This window comes from Periplaneta americana, chromosome 8, assembly GCF_040183065.1.
Source record: "Periplaneta americana isolate PAMFEO1 chromosome 8, P.americana_PAMFEO1_priV1, whole genome shotgun sequence".
In the NCBI taxonomy this organism is placed as follows: Eukaryota; Metazoa; Arthropoda; class Insecta; order Blattodea; family Blattidae; genus Periplaneta; species Periplaneta americana.
In genome coordinates, this window is record NC_091124.1 from 132,887,199 (window position 1) to 132,905,735 (window position 18,537).

Consider the following 18,537-nt stretch of genomic DNA (forward strand, 5'->3'; position numbering starts at 1 on the left):
GTTTTTATTTACACTCTCCTTCCTGACATACAGATAGGTAACTGATAACTAATATGTAAATGTTTTATAAAACACAATACGTAGGCTACCTACAACATGGATTATTGGTTATGACCATAGACAAATAAATAGAGGTTATGACTGAGTTACGATTTTCTCTTGGTCTTTAGGGAATCTGAAGAACGACAAATTCGGAGATTTAAACTTGTTGTTACTGCAATTTTGTGTCATTGCACACATTGTCTTCATTCCGACGCATGTTTAAAACGTTATTGGGTCATTCCATATGAAATCAACAAGGCGCTCAACCCGACCAACTCAGATTTCTTTCAAAATTTGAGTGTTTGTTTCACCTGCCGAACTAACTAAAACTGCCGAGTTTCATATGTCCTGTGCTTTTCCTTTTCTGTCAGTGGCGTTTCAAACATGAAGAAAAATCATATTTTTGTAAGCACGCCGCTTCAATTAAAATTATATATCTCAACGTCTCCAGATAAATTAAAAAAATTGGGTGATACATTCTTAATATGTGATAGTTTTTATTGCATATATTGTTTTCTGCATGTATTCAATTACACTAAAAAAAACATGGTGAAACTATTTTCATATATTCATATTTAAAAATGCGAGGGTTCTATCTTAAGGAAAAAAATATATAGTACGCCTCAATTAGTGATATAATGAACTGATAAGTTTCAACTTGGAATCATCATAGGTTACAAAGATAAAAATTATTATGTCACTGCAAGAGTAAGTATAAGTCGCGATAATTATGACCCACACTTGATCATATTCTTGATTTTCGCTATGTAATTTAACTTGTAGTACATAATTCGAATTTTTTTAATTATTACCCCAAATAAATTATTGTCACATGGATTTTGTTAAACCTGAAGTTCTGTAAGAAATGCTTAACTTTCATTGCTGAGATGAAATAGCCTTATCATCTTTTCAGACAGGATGCTGCGTTGTTTCAGCTGCATTTTAAAACTGCTTAGCAAGTATAATACCCATCCTAAACAGCAGGATAGTATGAAACTTGTGTTCCAGACACTGCGGTGGATTTTGCAAATCGAAGAGCAAGCATTTTTTCCTCTTCAGTATAGCTTTTTTCACTCACATAAATGGTATTAATGTTTGGGAGATGATCCCTTGTCCAGTCGTACAATTTCCTACCATTGCATACCATAGTAGCCAAGAAATGTTGATAAGTTGGAAGGTATGAAGAAAAATTTTCTAGAAATCCACGTAGACCTGAAATTATAATAAATTGCTTCCGGCATAAGTTTTACATTCAGATAAGGACACAAACACAGACAGTATAGTTTCACTAACTCCAGCTATAATAAAATTTCTTGGTCTAAGAGCTGAAAATTTGAAAAATATTACCTTCATTTCAGGGTTAGAATTTTTAAACACTGCATATAATTCATTTCTGCTCATGTGATTTACTCCCTGATTCTTTAATCACAACAAATATTTCTTACCAGGCATCATTCTGCTTATCTCGTCACAACAACAGAATTCTTTAACTTTACCGGCAACAGCCGCGAGCAAGGGTTTTCCAGGTTTCGGATTTGGTGAACACATAATTCCCTTTCCCTTTGCCAGGACTTTGGCTTTCCGAATTATGTATTCGAAAGCTGAAAGAAACTCTTTTTTATATTATTTACGCTCCAGCTTTTAGGTAGTAGTGTTAAAATGGTGATTTTCTCACTTTTACCTGAATTTTTTTAATTTTCCTGCAACTGAGACAAAATTTCAGAATCAGGTAGGTCCTGGTTCCTCGGCGTCTTTAATATCGAAGACTTTATCTTTTACAATATTTTCAAATTTCTGTCTCTTATATTTCTCTTGTTGTAGCCTTTTCTGTTTGATAAGGAGCACACCTTAGTCAAAAAGACTTCTATTTAATGAACTTACATTTGCTGTAGAATCGACGTATTCTTCATTACTAGAGTCATTCTAAGGATTCTGCGTAATAGCATCATATTATATTTTTATTCCTTTTGCGACACAAAGCGCACACATTTTGTTCCTGTTTTAAATCAGGAAATACATTAAGCATCCACGATATAACACTTCTTAAAGTTTTCCTCTAATTACAATGCCCTGATTTCTCGAAGGGATTGCAGCAAACATAGGCCTATAACTTAAAACGCGACTCCATTACATCGCACAAAACTACCACATACTAACGACACTGCACTTGAAACAGATCGCACGTTTTGTATAAATTGAAGACTGTATAAACTGCCACTCATGACGGCCTGACTTACCGGCGACGCAGATAAGACAAGTACGAACTCGCGTGCATGCAGTGTTGGTGTAAGATGGGTTTAAATGCTACAAACCAATACATCGATATATTTTTTTACTGTTATTCCTGAAACGTTTCCAAAATGAAACTTACACCAAGGGGAGAAAACTCTTACTTCTATAACATACATTTTTCGCGAAATAATTTGTGTCCCGCATTAAAAATATTCAATGTTAAAATGTGTTTCACGTGACCATTCAATAACGAATTCATTACTTTGATGCAAATCTATTTTTATTGAAACGTATGATCCCTTAGCTTTAAAATAAGCCCAAGTTTAAGATTCTAGCTCAATAATAAGAGAAGTTATGAATTATTTTTGTTGACATAGTATGCGACATTTTTACATTTTTTCTCGTATTGACAGAATTGCTGTATGGATATCGTGCATTATTGAGGGCTAAAATTTTACATAATTAATTAACTTAAGGTTCTTTACCATCCCACCTAATTTAATGAAAATATCAGGTGGTCGGGTTGAAAAGTCCACTTTTTTGTGTTGATTTGACATGGAATGGGCCTATTATAACATCTCGCATCCCTTTAAAGCACGTGCTGGCTGAACGAGACTGTATCAAGCCTATGACCAGTGCCTTGCCTGCCGCTTGGCGCTAGTGTCGCGAATGTTGGCAAAAAAAGTGTCGAAGTTGCGGGACTGTATATATTAGACTGTGCTAATACTCTAGATCATATATACTAACAGATAGCTCTCTTATATAGGCTTTAGAGTTTGCAGTCGAGGCCGGCTTGATGTAGTTCAATAATCGTCAACAGATGGCACAATGACCAACACTATCACGAGACACGAACTCTGGTCGGTCTAAATCGATTATTTCTTGCTTACGAGATATTATTTGTCTATGGTATGTACCATAGTCTAATAGATACAGTCACGCAACTCATACGTATAAAATATGCCAACATTTGACAGCTGGCGCGACAGTAGCCCTCTAGCGGCAGGCAAGTTAAAAGTGTGCACACGACATATGATAACACATCAGAAAACGGGTTTTGCGTAATTTATTTTATATTCTTATGCTATACAATAAGTGTATATGGTTCTTACTAATTCTACCTTAGAATCCTGGAAGAATTTCACACGCAGTTAATCTACAAGTTTCAGAAGCTGGGAATAAACGTAATTCTTTCTGCTCCTTACAACTGAATCATGGCCCTGATCACGTATCATGGTTTGAAATAATATAATTGTTTGTACGTGGACGGTTAATTCAATTCATTCCTAAATATATTTATAAACCATTGGAACTCTATATTTCCTGTGAGAAGAGTCAAAATTGTAGGGCATATCTCGTAGGGTATATCGCGTGGTGAACTCCTCTCCCTATTTCCTGAGAAATTAACTATTTTCCATACCGCAAATTGGGGTAAACTCGGCCGGTGAGGTAAACTTAAAAATAAAAAAGGGGAAGATTTAAACCTTAATTTGACAGACATTGATTTATGAAGTTCATTTTTTTTTCATGTTTTTATTATTATTTTGAGTCGCTATTAGTGCTGATATTATGGTTTAAAATTGTTATGGAAAGTTTACCGCATTTTACATTACATTTTCAGTTTTCACAAATAAGCTTAATTTTAACTTACCCTACCTATATATTGGCGGCCGGGTAGCTCATTTGGTAGAGCAGCTGGCTACGGATTGGAAGGTCCGGGGTTCGATTCTAGGTGCTGACGGGATTTTTTCTTGTTGCCAAACTTTCAGAACGGCCCCGAGGTTCACTCAGCCTCCTATAAAATTGGGTAAGAGGCGGTCAGAGCGCGGTGCCGACCATACCACCTCATTCTAGTGCCGAGGTCATGGAAAGCATGGGGCTCTACCTCCATGCCCCCCAAGTGCCTTCAATGTATGTTACGGGGTTACCTTTACCTTTTTTACCTATATAATACGTAATTTACATGCACTTACTGTTATTATGACTAGGTGAGAACAAATGAATACACAACTTTGTTGAAAAAAATTGTAACTTCAATTAACTCAGAAAATGTAGGCCTAATTTTATTTTCAGAGCAGAAGTGGTGTAAGTCAAAAATGGGTCATGAGGGTTAAAGTAAACATTCTGTAAAATACAGCGCAAAGTAGCAGTTAATATTGAATTTATTTAAACTATTAGTAGTCAGTGAATAGCACGAAGGATATATTAATTGCTACTTTGCGCTGTATTTTACAGAATTTTTACTTTAAACCTCATTACCTAATTCTGCTCTGAACGGCACAAATAATCACTGGTAATGTAAAATCAACACCAATAAGTCATGCAAATTATTACAGAAAAGATTGCTTTTTATATTAAATTTAAAAAGGCCCTTTTTATTTCTTGAGAACTTAACACGTCTGCCACACGTATCTACACCAACACATCAGAAATTTATCGACACAGTCTGGATTTATTCAAGAAATGAATATTTTGCATAAGGATTATAATACGCCATGAATTCTTGAAAAAATTAACTTGAATGCAATATAATATTCAACTTTTGAAAAATATAAAGAAAAAAACACGAATACAAAAATTATGGAATTACTTGCATTAAAAACTGTAGATACATTATCCAAAATCGGAATGGTTACACATTTACACATGATCTCTGCAAAACAATAATATACTGTAACAGGTATTTACTTTGTTTTTATTTAAACTCTCCTTCCTGGCATATAAATAGGTAACTGATAACTAATAAATGTTTTATAGAACACAATACGTAGGCTACCTACAGCGTGGATTATAGGTTATGACTGAGTTATGATTTTCTCTTGGTCTTTAGGGAATCTGAAGAACAACAAATTTGGAGATTTAAACTTGTTGTTACTGCAATTTTCGTCATTGCACACATTACCTTTATTCCGACGCATGATTAAAACGTTATTATAACATCTCGCATACCTTTAAAGCACGTGCTGGCTGTATCAACCCTATGACCAGTGCCTTGCCTGCCGCTTGGGCGCTAGTGTCGCGAATGTTGGCAAAAAAAGTGTTGAAGTTGCGCGACTGTAAGTATTAGACTGTGGTATGTACTGTCGACAACTGATGACCATGGATAAATATTATTGGCCTATATGACCTTGGCAAGTTCGAAGCGAGGGAGTTCTAATTATAGTTGTCACGTGGGCGAAGCGAAGAGATAAGATAAAGTACGCCTTTGTATTGAATAGAATACAATACAGAGTCTCGCACAAAGCCAATCTACCTAGAATATGTAGACCATGTTATAAAGTTATCGGTAGGCTAAATTATGATTCGTTATCTTTTCTGTTTTTATATATTTGTCGTGAATTTTATTTATATTATCAACTGAGTGTGTAACATAATTTATCCGTTAATTGAAATTTCACTAATGATAAATCCAAAGAACAATGGGAAATAAGGGACTAAACACTGAAAAATAAATAAAATAAGAGAATTTGACGTTCATAATTGAATCAGTGAGTGGAAAAAGGGAATAACTACTTTGAACCCAACTTTTCAGGAAACAAAAAAAAAAACTTTCTACAGTTTTTCTGTTAAGTTTGATTTAAATGTTGTCAACAGTAAAAATGTTCACTATTGTTTGTAATATATATATTATTACCAAACTTTGCTCTATGCCTTGTTAATATTTGTATACAATTGTTTTAAATGTTAAAACTTATTTCCTTTTTCCACTCAATAATCATACATAAACTTTATTAGCTTCCTAGCACTGACCAAACCTAACCTGTTACAGACTCATGTATGCAAGGTGAATAAGCTGAGTATGAAGGAAACTACCTCAGCGCTAGTTTAACTCTTATAGATGAACTATATAAAGAACTTCAAGTGTCAATATTGTCTCAAAGGTTTCTGTGTAACAAACTTCATGTTTTATTTTTCATACTAGTTTTAATATTATATACGTATTTTACATTATTTATACATAACATATGCCTTTTACCAGCTAGTCATACTTACCTCACAATTAGTTGGGACGAAATTATCCCGATGCATCGTCATGCTATATTTCCGGCGTAAATATTCTTCTTAAGGAATGGTAATCCTGCATTTTAGCGTCCCAAATTATCTGGGCGGCATATCATCTAGGATGCACTGCATAACACACTACCAACTATGTGGCAACAAATTATTTTATTCGCTAATTAAGAAAGTTTTTACAAAATATGTATGAACCAGAGACTTACCGAAAATAATGAAATAATGCAATAAAGACGTAAGTTCCTACGCAGTATTGTTAACTTCCATTGAATTAATAAATCTGTGGCTAGCAAATTGACAATGTGTTGCAACTTTATGGTGCTTCACCTATAATGTGAAAGATGTATATGTATTTTTATATTATCTTATGCGATTATCTATCGTGCTTTTCTATAAATATTTTAGATGCCCAGGAAGCCAGTTTTAGTTAGAACCTGGCCAGTCACCATAACAATACTGTTATTCCAAATTATTTGTTGTAAACTTTTTAAAATATAATTTTAAATAAATATAATGGTGATGTAAATACAATTAAGCCAAGTACAAAGTTCTATGAAAAAATTAGAACCATGCCTCCAACATAATACGTAACAAAACTCATCATTATCTATTAAGGATGTGCCAATTAGCGTAAATTCAGTGAACTTTAAATCCTGTAAATACGAAGTGACAATAAACATGTTTATAACTAATTTATCACAAAAGAGATAATATTAATAATCAAACCTTGAAAACCAACAAAGCGAGTGTATGCATCTACAAATTATAGGTGATTCTGACGTTTAGCAGGTATTTCGAATCTTCAACAAAACTACAACATTTATGGGATCACAAAACAGCTGTTTACAATTAACTTGTAACTCAAGGGCTAACTTCATTGATATAACAGGCGAGACCAAACAATTTGTCTAGAATTGTGATACACCACAAATCACGAACAAGACTATAAAAATGTAATTTATACAATATCTAATATTTAGAAGAATTGTCAATCATTTTGTCATTATTAATAACCGTAAAAATTGCCAAAGACTGCAGCCATATTTTCATTTATTATCTTGGTTTTATCTGCAACAGGCACTTAGTTTATAACACATCAGCAATTAACGTTTGGTACGACCGCGAACATAATTCATCACCACAGAACTTGTCTACAGAAAATAAGATCCCCCTACTTTCATACATTATTCTGGTTCTGGTACAAATCCAGACTTATTAATAGTAACATCTGATATCCATCACGAAACCAAGAAAAAAATAATTGAAGACCCTGGATCTGGCCATAGAGTCATCATTGCATCTATCCACCTCCAAAACCGAAGAAAAGAACCCTACAATAACAAAACAACATGGAACTTTAAGAAAGCAGATTGGGAACTATTTACTACAGAACTAGATGAACACCTCAAGCTCCACACATCACTAATGGAAAATACAAACTCAGATAGACTGAACAAATATTTCTGAGAATCCATTCTTAAAATTGCAAAAAAGCACATTCCACGCGGCAAACCAATTAATATTAGGTACCCTCCACAAAATTGGCTTCACTTATACACCGATGAATCCTTGATCTCCAGGGAACAACGTGCAGGTGCAGGTGTTACGTGCTGTCTTTTCTCACTTTATAGATGTCTTGGATATGGAACAACAAGTTTTGATGGAGAAATCTTTGCAATAAGTGAAAGTCTCAGGAAGCTTCTCTGCCACATCAATAAATTTATATTGTCAGACTTCAAGGCAGCTATTCTATCAATAGTCTCTAAACACACACCTTCATCTCAAATAGCAGAAATAACTAAAATGCTCTCTCTACTAATAACACTCAATAAAAGCACTCAATAAAAGTATTGTATTCCAATGGATACCACCACATTGTGGAATCCTGGGAAACGAGAATGCTGATGCATTAGCAAAGAAGGGCAGCACTGCTACTTACAGACCTGTTACTAAATCTACATATTACTCTGTGAAAAGATTTATTAAATCTACATACTTAGACTTCAACAAACAAAATTTGATAACTCAATCGCAAGGGAAAAAATGGAACTCTCTGCATCATAATCCACAGTTAATTCCCGATTTACCACGGAAATCGTCTGTAGCTGCATTTAGATTGGCAACAGGCCACGATTGTTTGGCCAAACACCTGCATAGAATTGGAATATATCAGTTCCCTAACTGCCCATTGTGCAACTCAAACCAAGAAATGGATTCGGAACACCCCAAAATCTGTGCTTCAGTGGCTGACCATGATAATATCTCGGAAAATATTGGAGTGCAAGAGGTCAAATGAATTTATTGTCAAATGCCTGGCATTAAAAAACAACAACATAATTCCATCGACACACATTAATTTACAGAGCAAATTGGCATTAGCACAAACACATGTTCTATATCGTTGGCCTCTGCGTGACAGTTAATTACAGTGTTGCCGAAGTATAGCTCCGGTTTGTAACAGAAGAAAACTCTGGTATGAACATAATGATATTCACATATAAATCTGTATCAATGTCACCAGAAACTGCTCGAATACATTTTGTCCCCGTACAGAGTTCCGGTATATAAATTCGTGTAGATATGACGGGAATATTTCAGAAAATGTCCCAAACTGCCGTTTCAGCTTGCGTTTCGCCCTCATCCACATATTCTCAACGTTTTGTGTGTGAACTTCAGCGTCATCAGGATCAACGAAGTTGTGTTCGTGGATTATGGCGCAGTGCGTATATATTCCTCCTCCAATGGCATCCAGGTTTCTGTACGCTCTCCATCCGTCTGAAATTATGTGTATACCTGGGAGAATAAACCGCTGTATAATGTCTTCCAAGGTAGCAGCATTTCTATTCTCCACTTCAACTAAGAAACACTTGCCACTAACCCTCTCGATTCCCCCGAAGACCCAGTGGCCTTCTCTCCATCGTCCCCTGTGGTATTTCCTGTGGAAATATTTGCTTTCATCGATTTCAACGACGATTTGATTGCCATCCTCGTCGAAACCACCCATCTCTTTCGGGTTTCTCTCCAGTGACCGCTCACATTCTTCTCTGCAGAAATTGTACCAGTCCACAATTGTATGGTCCTGGTTTACTTCTGCCTCGTGCTTCGCATAAGTCTGCGGCATATCGTATGTCCAGCAATACACGATGAAAACAATATTTCAATGACATGTGCCTACGAAAAAAGAATGACCCTTCTCGGACACTTTTCTTTATGCCACATAACCTACAGCTCCACCTCTTACCATCTATCCCTTTCTCGTAATTAACAAGAGTGCAAGGTCGGTCACCAATTGAACACTGCACTCTATTTCTTAACAGACGCCTACGGGCCAACCATCTCATACTCAATTCCACATCTTGAAACTCTGGCCCAAGCGTCGACAAGCCATTTCTCTTGTGAAATTGCAGCAACATCCAATAACGCTTCCTCTTCTACGATAAACTTATTATTTCTCGGCCTACCCGCTAGAGGTGGGGAAAAAATAACGTAACAGTTATTTTGGAACGTTACTTGTTTGGAACTGTTCCAAAAAGTAACAGCACCGTGGAACACTATGTTCCAAAATAACAGTGTTGCTCTGAGATAGTACGAAGTACTTGCGGTTACAAATACTCGTTTCACTTTGGAACTACATTTTGACAACGCCTGTTCCACAGAACGGGACATGTTTGGTACTATTGAAAGCAGTGACGCCAACATTTGAAAAACAGTGGGTGGGCTCAAATATTTGACGAGCCTTAAGTTAAACAAATCTCACAACACGATAAATTACTGTATTGGGTGGGCTCGGATTCCACGAGCCCATATAAGTTGGCGCCACTGTTTGAAAGCAGAATTGGGAATCCTTTCGTGGTACTGAAAAAAAATGTTGGAAACTAAAGTAAAAGATAAATAGTAAAGATACGAAGATAGTCTTTAAAAAAATGTACACATTATCTTGGAAATGATGTTAATTAAGTATAGGATTCTATCAAATAACATAATGCCTGTATTATAGTAACTACATTGTGAATTTTACCAAGAGAGATGAAATTATATAGGTTATGTTTTATTTCCAAATATTTTACAGTTTTAGTTTCATTACCAATTCTTGAAATTAAACTAAAATCTGTTGAAACATGACTGTATTATTGAAGTTCTTTTGTTTAAAAAAAAAGGTACATATTTACATATTCATATTTCATTACAATGAGATTCCTATTCTTCATGACGGTACATTATTAATATGAATTTTAGCACAGCCGAAATTATTATAGCTTTTATTTACGCATTTTTGGATAAATTGAACACTACTGTGACCTTCAGCTAAGCAGAAGAGGAAGAATAGGTTAGGTTTTATTTACCACTGGGATCCATTTCGATTTCGTGACCAATTTACAAATAATTTAAAATTACATTACATTTCCTGCTTCGAACAAACCTGATTTACGAATTCAATTTAGCATTAGAGAAGATTTCATTTCCAGGAATTCACATCTCGACTCATTAAGAAATCGTACTTCATCACATGGCATACAGGGAAGTATGTGATCATTTAGCGTCCGTACATGTTCCTAAATACCACTGTTACATTACGTACTAGTAGTAAGTGGCTCTTCCACTGTTACATTAAATACTCCTGTTACAAAACTACTTGCTGTTACAAAAAATACTCGATGTTATGGAACTACATTATGAGTCATGATTATAAAATAACGTAATGGCCTGTTCCAAACCATCACTGTTACATTACATACTAGTGGTACTGTACCTGTTATACAAAATACTTGCTGTTACATGTTACAATATACTCGATGTTATGAAACACGGCCGACTTGATGCTCCCTTCGCTTTCAAAGCTGGTGTGAAGCTAGCATCAAGTCGGCCGTGTTTGGAACTACATCACAGTCTAATACACAGTCTAATTAGACTGTGACTACATTATGACAACCGTTGCTGCAATATTATCAATTTAGCGACTTTGTCACTAGATCTGGCTACTTTTAACAATTATCAGGGACAAAATCAATACCAACTTTTAATTCTGAACTGGCGTCGTGCATAAATATAACGTCTCTGGAGGAGTTTCGTTCATTCCTCGTGTGTTTTATTTTGGTACAGTTTCCACATTAAATTATATATATATATATATATATATATATATATATATATATATATATATATATATATATAAAATGTAAAAATTAATTTCTGATCCTACAGAATTTATCTGTTATGGTAACAACATGGAGTCAGGCCACAAAGGGAAAAACACTGGAGGAGGGATTCGATCCGGTGCTGTGGAGCGAACTTCGGCGTAGGTAATAATATAATATATGGTGGTACTGTTATTTTGGAACTGTTATTTGAAACCTAGTATTTTCATGGAACTGGAACAGTTGGAACTGTTACGAGGAAATAAGTTTTCCCATATCTAGTTTGTAGGGTTACGCCTAAATATTTGAAACTGTTGACCGTTGTTAAGGGCTCGCTGTGTAGCATCACTATGTCCTTTGTTGAAGTCCTCCCTCCCTTCCTGAATGTCATCAGGCAGGTCTTTTGCATGTTTATGCTCAATTGGTTTTCCTCTGCCCATATATCTAGTTCCAGAAGGGTTTCTTGTAGCTCTTCTCGGTTAGGAGATGCTAAGGCCATGTCGTCTGCATACATGATTAATGTGGTTGAAGTCTTTCTTTCGAGTATCTCCACAATGTCTGCCGTCATTATATTAAACAGTAGCGGGCTTATGGGGTCGCCCTGTAGGACTCCATTTGTCTGTATGATGGTCTTTGATCGGCTGACTCCATCGTCTATTTCGATGTAGTTGTATTGGAGAGCGTCTTCTATTATGCTGACGAGTGGATGTTCCGTGCCGATCATGGTCCTTATTTTTTGGATCACTAGTTTTCTATTCAGGGAGTCGAATGCCTTGGTGTAATCTATAAACATCACGATCTATTAGATCATGATGGCAGTGGTTAAACTATAAACGTCTTTGCGATTAGCGACTGTAATCACCAGTATAACCACAGTCTACTATATACAGTCACGAAGCTTGGGGTGATTTTTTGCCAACGAGTTGCATTTCTCGCGATTATTGCTAGCCGCTTGGAGCGCTGTGAGTAATAGGAACAATTAGACTGTATCACTGCCATCGTGATCTAATACAGGCCGTAAGGCAAGCCATGCGACTCGCGTAACCCGATCACGAAGGGCGGAGTTTTAACCAGGGGGGTTTAACTCAAATGATAGATGTTGGATGCTCATAGATGTTCCATAGTTTGCCGCATGTGGTCAGGACAGCGCTGGCTGTTTTCGATCACAGAGTTTGTAAAATTAGCAGTACAAAACTCTTTGGTTTCGAAAGTTCTTTGGTTATAAGTTTTGCCAATATGACAGTTTTAAACAGATATTATTAATATCCATTATTTACAGAATGTGTCAGTTTTATAATATTCGGATTATTATTACTATTACTATATAGCTAATTTGCATTTTCATTCGAGGACAAAGTAGCCATATTAGTGTACTGTGTATGACCTATTAACCTCATTTGTTCAGTTGATCAATTGTTGGATGTTGGCATTCCTATTCTGTTTAAATCTTGTATAAATTATGGAATGGACGAACATGGCTGCTTAAGGAAGAAATTTGAACAGATCGAGTTAATTGAGAAGTTACTGGTGCTTTCCTGCAACGAGAAATAATTCGCAACGTTAAAGGTAAGAAAGAAATATGTTTGAGATAACATCTACACGGTTCAACTTTTCTTTCAACTTCACACATTCAAGCAATGCCTGCTAGATTGGTATTTAATAATAACGGAAGTGCACACAATGTGCAGGCTAATATATTATTTTAGCTTTCGCTGCTGCAGAACTTGGTCAGTGAAACTATAATCGGTTTTTACACTCCATCACATGGTATTTTGGTATTTTAATATTAATATGGCGTACCTTGTAGATAGAAAATCTTAATGTATCTTAATTCAACATGCGCTTTAAACTTGATTCTTTCAATATTCTTCCCAGACTGCGTGCGTACGAGCATGAAAAACTGAACCGTGTAGATGCAGCTTAACTGCACCGTCATGTTTTCTAATTTAAACTGAATTCTTCCATCATATCTTAAACGTTTATTAAACTGAGATCTGTAATTGTTTTCAGGGATAAACTTCAGAACGCGATTACCTTCCTTCTACCACTACCAAATGATGAACTGACTTCTGTGTTGAATTACAACAGTGTATTAGGCCTAACTGCAATTACGCCAAGAGCTTTGAAGGTAAGCTAACAGAGTTAATATACACTTTGGGTATGAACGAACATCTTATTTTTGTATATAGCTAAGTTAAGTTGGTCAGACATCTTAAAATTCGTGGGACAGAATCTGATACGACTAAATATATTGTTCCCGGTGTAATTCTTTACAGTTGCGTTACCAAAGGATGGCGGGGTACCTTAGCTTGGAAACGCAATAGTAAAGAAGTGTTGTTCCCGAAAATATATATTTTAGAAATTTGACTTTACAGTTAACAGTAGTACCTTTACTGGAATAATTTTGATAAAATAAAAAGAGTTAAATTGCCGGAGATATTTATTATTTTTATAGACTCGTGGATAGAATTCTTCCAGGAATATTTCACAAACGTTGATTATACTGCAATCCTTCAATTGTTCTATGAAATGTAGTGTTATTAATGCATTATATGATACTAGGCTACTGCTGGTTTGTTTCAGTTAATAGAAAGACAAATGGCGGAGTTTTACACTGTGAATGTGCTGCAGTGTACTGTCAGAAATCGGATAGTAATGAGAAGACCTGGTTATTCCTATTTCCTGCGCCAAGTAATGCAGCACAGCTTAAAAGGTAAGCAATGCCGTTAGCATAAGCTCAATGCAAAGATATCCTTATATATCATCAGTAAATAGTCAGGGTTGGTAAACTGTAGTGATTTTTAAATTTAAGTGAGAATTATTTGTCAAATTCATATTTGTTTATTAAAATGAGTTTTTGCCTTCTTTTGTAATTCATTTAAACTTAATTTGTGCATTCGTTCCTACATAATTGTGTATTTTGTTAATGTGTTATTTTAAGTAATTAACAACATCGCTTCAAAAATAATTTACTATGTTTACACATAGGCCTCATTATTAATACATGAAGAGTTACAGCACTAATAACCTGCACTTATTGATAATAATAATTAGCTTAGACTTAGGCAAGATATTATGCTCAGTTTATTAATCATTAGAAAAGAATTCAACTATTTAGGGAGATTAATATTTACAAATACATTTATCAGAAGAGCTTAGCATTGTGTGTTTTCAGAATAAATACGTAGTCCATTTGGCATTGTGCAACTTTTACTTTGAATATTGTTATGAGCTACAACTATTCATTTCAATCCTCAACATCATACTGTGTTTTTAATTAGTTGGTGATTCCGAAAGTAGGCTCTGCTTGACTACCTGTACCATGTGTTCTGTTGCTCCTTAATTAGGAGTTGGGAAAAGACATATGAGAAGCAAACTTTCAAAACCTGTCCATTTCTTCAGAAAATGCTAGAATTATATGTCTGTAATAAACAAAGATTTTTCTGTGGTGAAATTTTATATGAATTCATAGGAAGAAAAATATATTTCACCATAGAAAATATTTTGTTCATTGCAGAGATGCAAGTTTGCTACTCATTTATATTGCTAATAGTTTTAAGAAGCAGCAGAACAGTCATATGTAAAAACGTTTATATATATTTTTTCAGGAAGTTAATGTCTCATCTTAATCATGTTAGGTGCATTTAATTTTAATCTGTGATTTAAGTAGTAACAATTATTTGATGTAAATAAAATGAAAATTATTTTATTTACATCATGATTAAATCATTAATTTAAATTAATACCAACCCTGGTTTGTGTATTTTTTTATGATAATAATAGAATTTTTATTGTAACAGGTACCACATGTGGGCTGCTGTGGCAGAAAATCCTCATCCTTACAGAAGGGCCTATATATGTGCAAGCCATTTTCGCAGTAATCAGTATAACGGTGACTTCAGATATAACTTACAAAGAGGGGCCATTCCATCAAGGGATGCTTGGTATCCCACTCAAGAACTACGACCCACTTCATCACCAGCCTACTTACATTAACCTTTTTCACCACCTAACATAATTGCTTCATTCATTGCACTTCACTGTGGCATCAATTTGAACCTGTATTCTCTTTCATTGTGTGATTCATTCATTGTCTTTATCTTTTAACAAAATTGTGTTTAATTTTGTTGACAAGTGTATGGTAATGGACTTCATTTATTATTATTATTATTATTATTATTATTATTATTATTATTATTATTATTATTATTATTATTAAAGGTAAAAGGCAAAGGTATCCCCGTAACATGCCAAGAAGGCATTTGGGGAGCATGGAGGTAGAGCCCCATGCTTTCCATGACCTCGTTACTAGAATGAATTATTATTATTGTTATCTCATTTCGTTTAATGTGTTGATTTCTTCAGTTAATTGAAGGAAAATAAGGGGAATTCATTCATTCATCTGAAAAAAAAAGTAGTGTACTTGACTTCTACATTATAAGCAATATAATTTTTGTAATATATAGGGCAATGATAAATCTAACGATCTTTAAGACCCTAAGTTAACATTACATAGTAATATAAATACAAATAATAATTACTAGTACAATGAACATTTCAGTTGTGTCATCTATAGGGCATAGGAGGAAGTCCAGTGGCAACGATACGAATCTGCAGCTTCTGCAACTGGTGAGATTTGGGTGCATTATTTAGAATTTTTAGAGAGTAAATATGTTGTTGTTTTCTAATGTCAGGCGTTTGACAATAAAGTCATTTGACTTCTTGCACTACAATATTTTTCAAAGATATTATCATTACCAGAGTAAATATGTTGATGTTTTCTAATGCCAGGCATTTGACAATAAATTCATTTGACCTCTTGCACTCCAGTATTTTTCAAAATTATTGTCATGGTCAGCCACTGAAGCACAGATTTTGAGGTGTTCCGAATCCATTTCTTGGTTTGAGTAGCACATTGGACAGTTAGGAGACTGATATTTTCCAATTCTATGCAGCAAAATAATCCCCCAATCTGATTTCTGGGCGGGACTACTTTAATGGTACAGAAGCAACTAAATTTTTTATAATGGAATGCTTGTCGTATAACATCAGCTAAGAAGAGAGTAAATATGGTACAATATTTTGTCTCATCTCACTTTATAGATCTCTTGGATATGGAACAACAAGTTTTGACGGAAAAATCATTGTAATAAGTGAATGTCTCAGGAATCTTCTATGCCACATCAATAAATTTAAGAATGCAGTTATATTGTCAGACTCCAAAGCAGCTATTCTATCAATAGTCTCTAAATACATACTTTCATCTCAAACAGCAGAAATAACTAAAATGCTCTCTCAATTAATATCACTCAATAAAAGAATTGTATTCCAGTGGATACCATTCCATTGTGGAATCCTGGGAAACGAGAATGCTGATGCTATAGCGAAGAAGGGCAGCACTGCTACTTACAGACCTGTTACTAAATCTACGTATTACTCTGTGAAGAGATTTATTAAATCTACATACTTAGACTTCAACAAACAAAATTTGATAACACAAATCTCGAGGGAAAAAATGGAACTCTCTGCATCATAATCCACAGTTAATTCCCGATTTACCACGAAAATCGTCTGTAGCTGCATTTAGATTGACAACAGGCCATGACTGTTTGGCCAAACAAACACCTGCATAGAATTTGAATATATCAGTCCCCTAACTACCCACTGTGCAACTCAAACCTAGAAATGGATTCGGAACACCTCAAAATCTGTGCTTCAGTGGCTGGCCATGATAATATCTTCGAAAAATATTGGAGTGCAAGAGGTCAAATGACTTTGTCAAACCCCTGGCATTAGAATACAACAACATATTTTGAGCAATGGGGCCACAACCAAATCAAACACTCAGTATCAAAGCTCAAAATTAGGAAATGTTGCGAAGTATAGACTTATCTCTAATAAATTGTATTGCACTTTTTCTAATATGTTCAGTGTTTTGAATCAACTATACATCAGAGAATGAAAGATAATTTTTTTACTTGTATTTCTTAATGGTGTTTTTATTAAAAGTCTAAGTTAATTTTATGTCTGTTGTAGACAAATAGTTTTCTTTGTATTCTTTGTCAGTGGTGATTATTGATTACTTAGATTTTTAATATCCATATATTAAACTAATGGCAGTTACTTTTAAAAATAGATGTTCAGCTTTGACGGTGTGAAACAAATAAAGTGGTGTTTTATAAATGTTTATGAACGTGCGTTGTACTATGTCACAGCAAAACATCTTATGACTATTTTCAAGCTAATGTTTGACATAAAAAAATTAAGAGCGAATTATAATTATATAACTGACCAATAATAACTTCGAAGTCAATATTCCAAAGTCAATCTTTGTTTTTATCTTCCAATACATGATACATAACATTATTTAAAAATAGTGCTTAAGGTGTTTTGGAGAGAAGTATCCTATCCTATTCGCATCCTGTATCTCAATTACATATTTGATCTAGAAGATGCAAAAACTTTTAGTCAAATTTGATAAATTAATTTAATAAAAGGGTTAAATGACTGCGTTAAAAGAGGGAGTGTGTTAATGGTTTTCAGTTTCATGTTCAACCATTATATTTATATTCACATGTTAAAACAAAAATGTGATATAAATATTGTGGTTAAACATGTTATTTAAACTGATAAACCATTACACACTCCTTTGGCGATATGAAAAATGCCCGTATGTGTTGGTATAATAGATATCTGCAGTACCGATCGTGCTCTAATGTTGGCATAACTGATACCTGTAATACCGATCGGGCCGTGTAACAAGGGATGTAGTTCCGCATTCTGCCGCTATGTGTAACGAGATGTAGTTCCGATGTTTTGCCGCCAAGTGTCTTGACGTGGCGTCAATAGCGTGTCGAAGGTAATGCATTGAGTTGGGGGTCTTTCTATTTATTTGTCTATGGTTTCAACTATATAAATTAATTGGAAAGCATAAAGAGTAACATATATTTCTCTGAATACAGTATAATTGCATTAATAAAGTTTAAAAAAATGATTAGGGGACACTTCAGACAATTCCTTGCGAGTTAATGTGTAATATTATTTTTGGTGTGAAAATTACGTTGTTCGTATGTGAAGAGTACAGGGGAAAAAGGGGGGATGTCCACTTTCAGGC

At 34.7% G+C, this 18,537-nt stretch overlaps 1 long non-coding RNA gene across 1 annotated transcript; it reads left to right on the plus strand.

Annotated features, from left to right (window-relative positions):
- The first annotated feature begins 12,586 nt into the window (after positions 1-12,586).
- On the plus strand, positions 12,587-17,610 carry LOC138705061 (uncharacterized). Its single transcript, XR_011333568.1, has 4 exons — positions 12,587-12,989; positions 13,434-13,551; positions 14,007-14,136; positions 15,224-17,610. It is a non-coding gene; the product is annotated as an uncharacterized lncRNA (long non-coding RNA).
- The last annotated feature ends 927 nt before the right edge of the window (positions 17,611-18,537 follow it).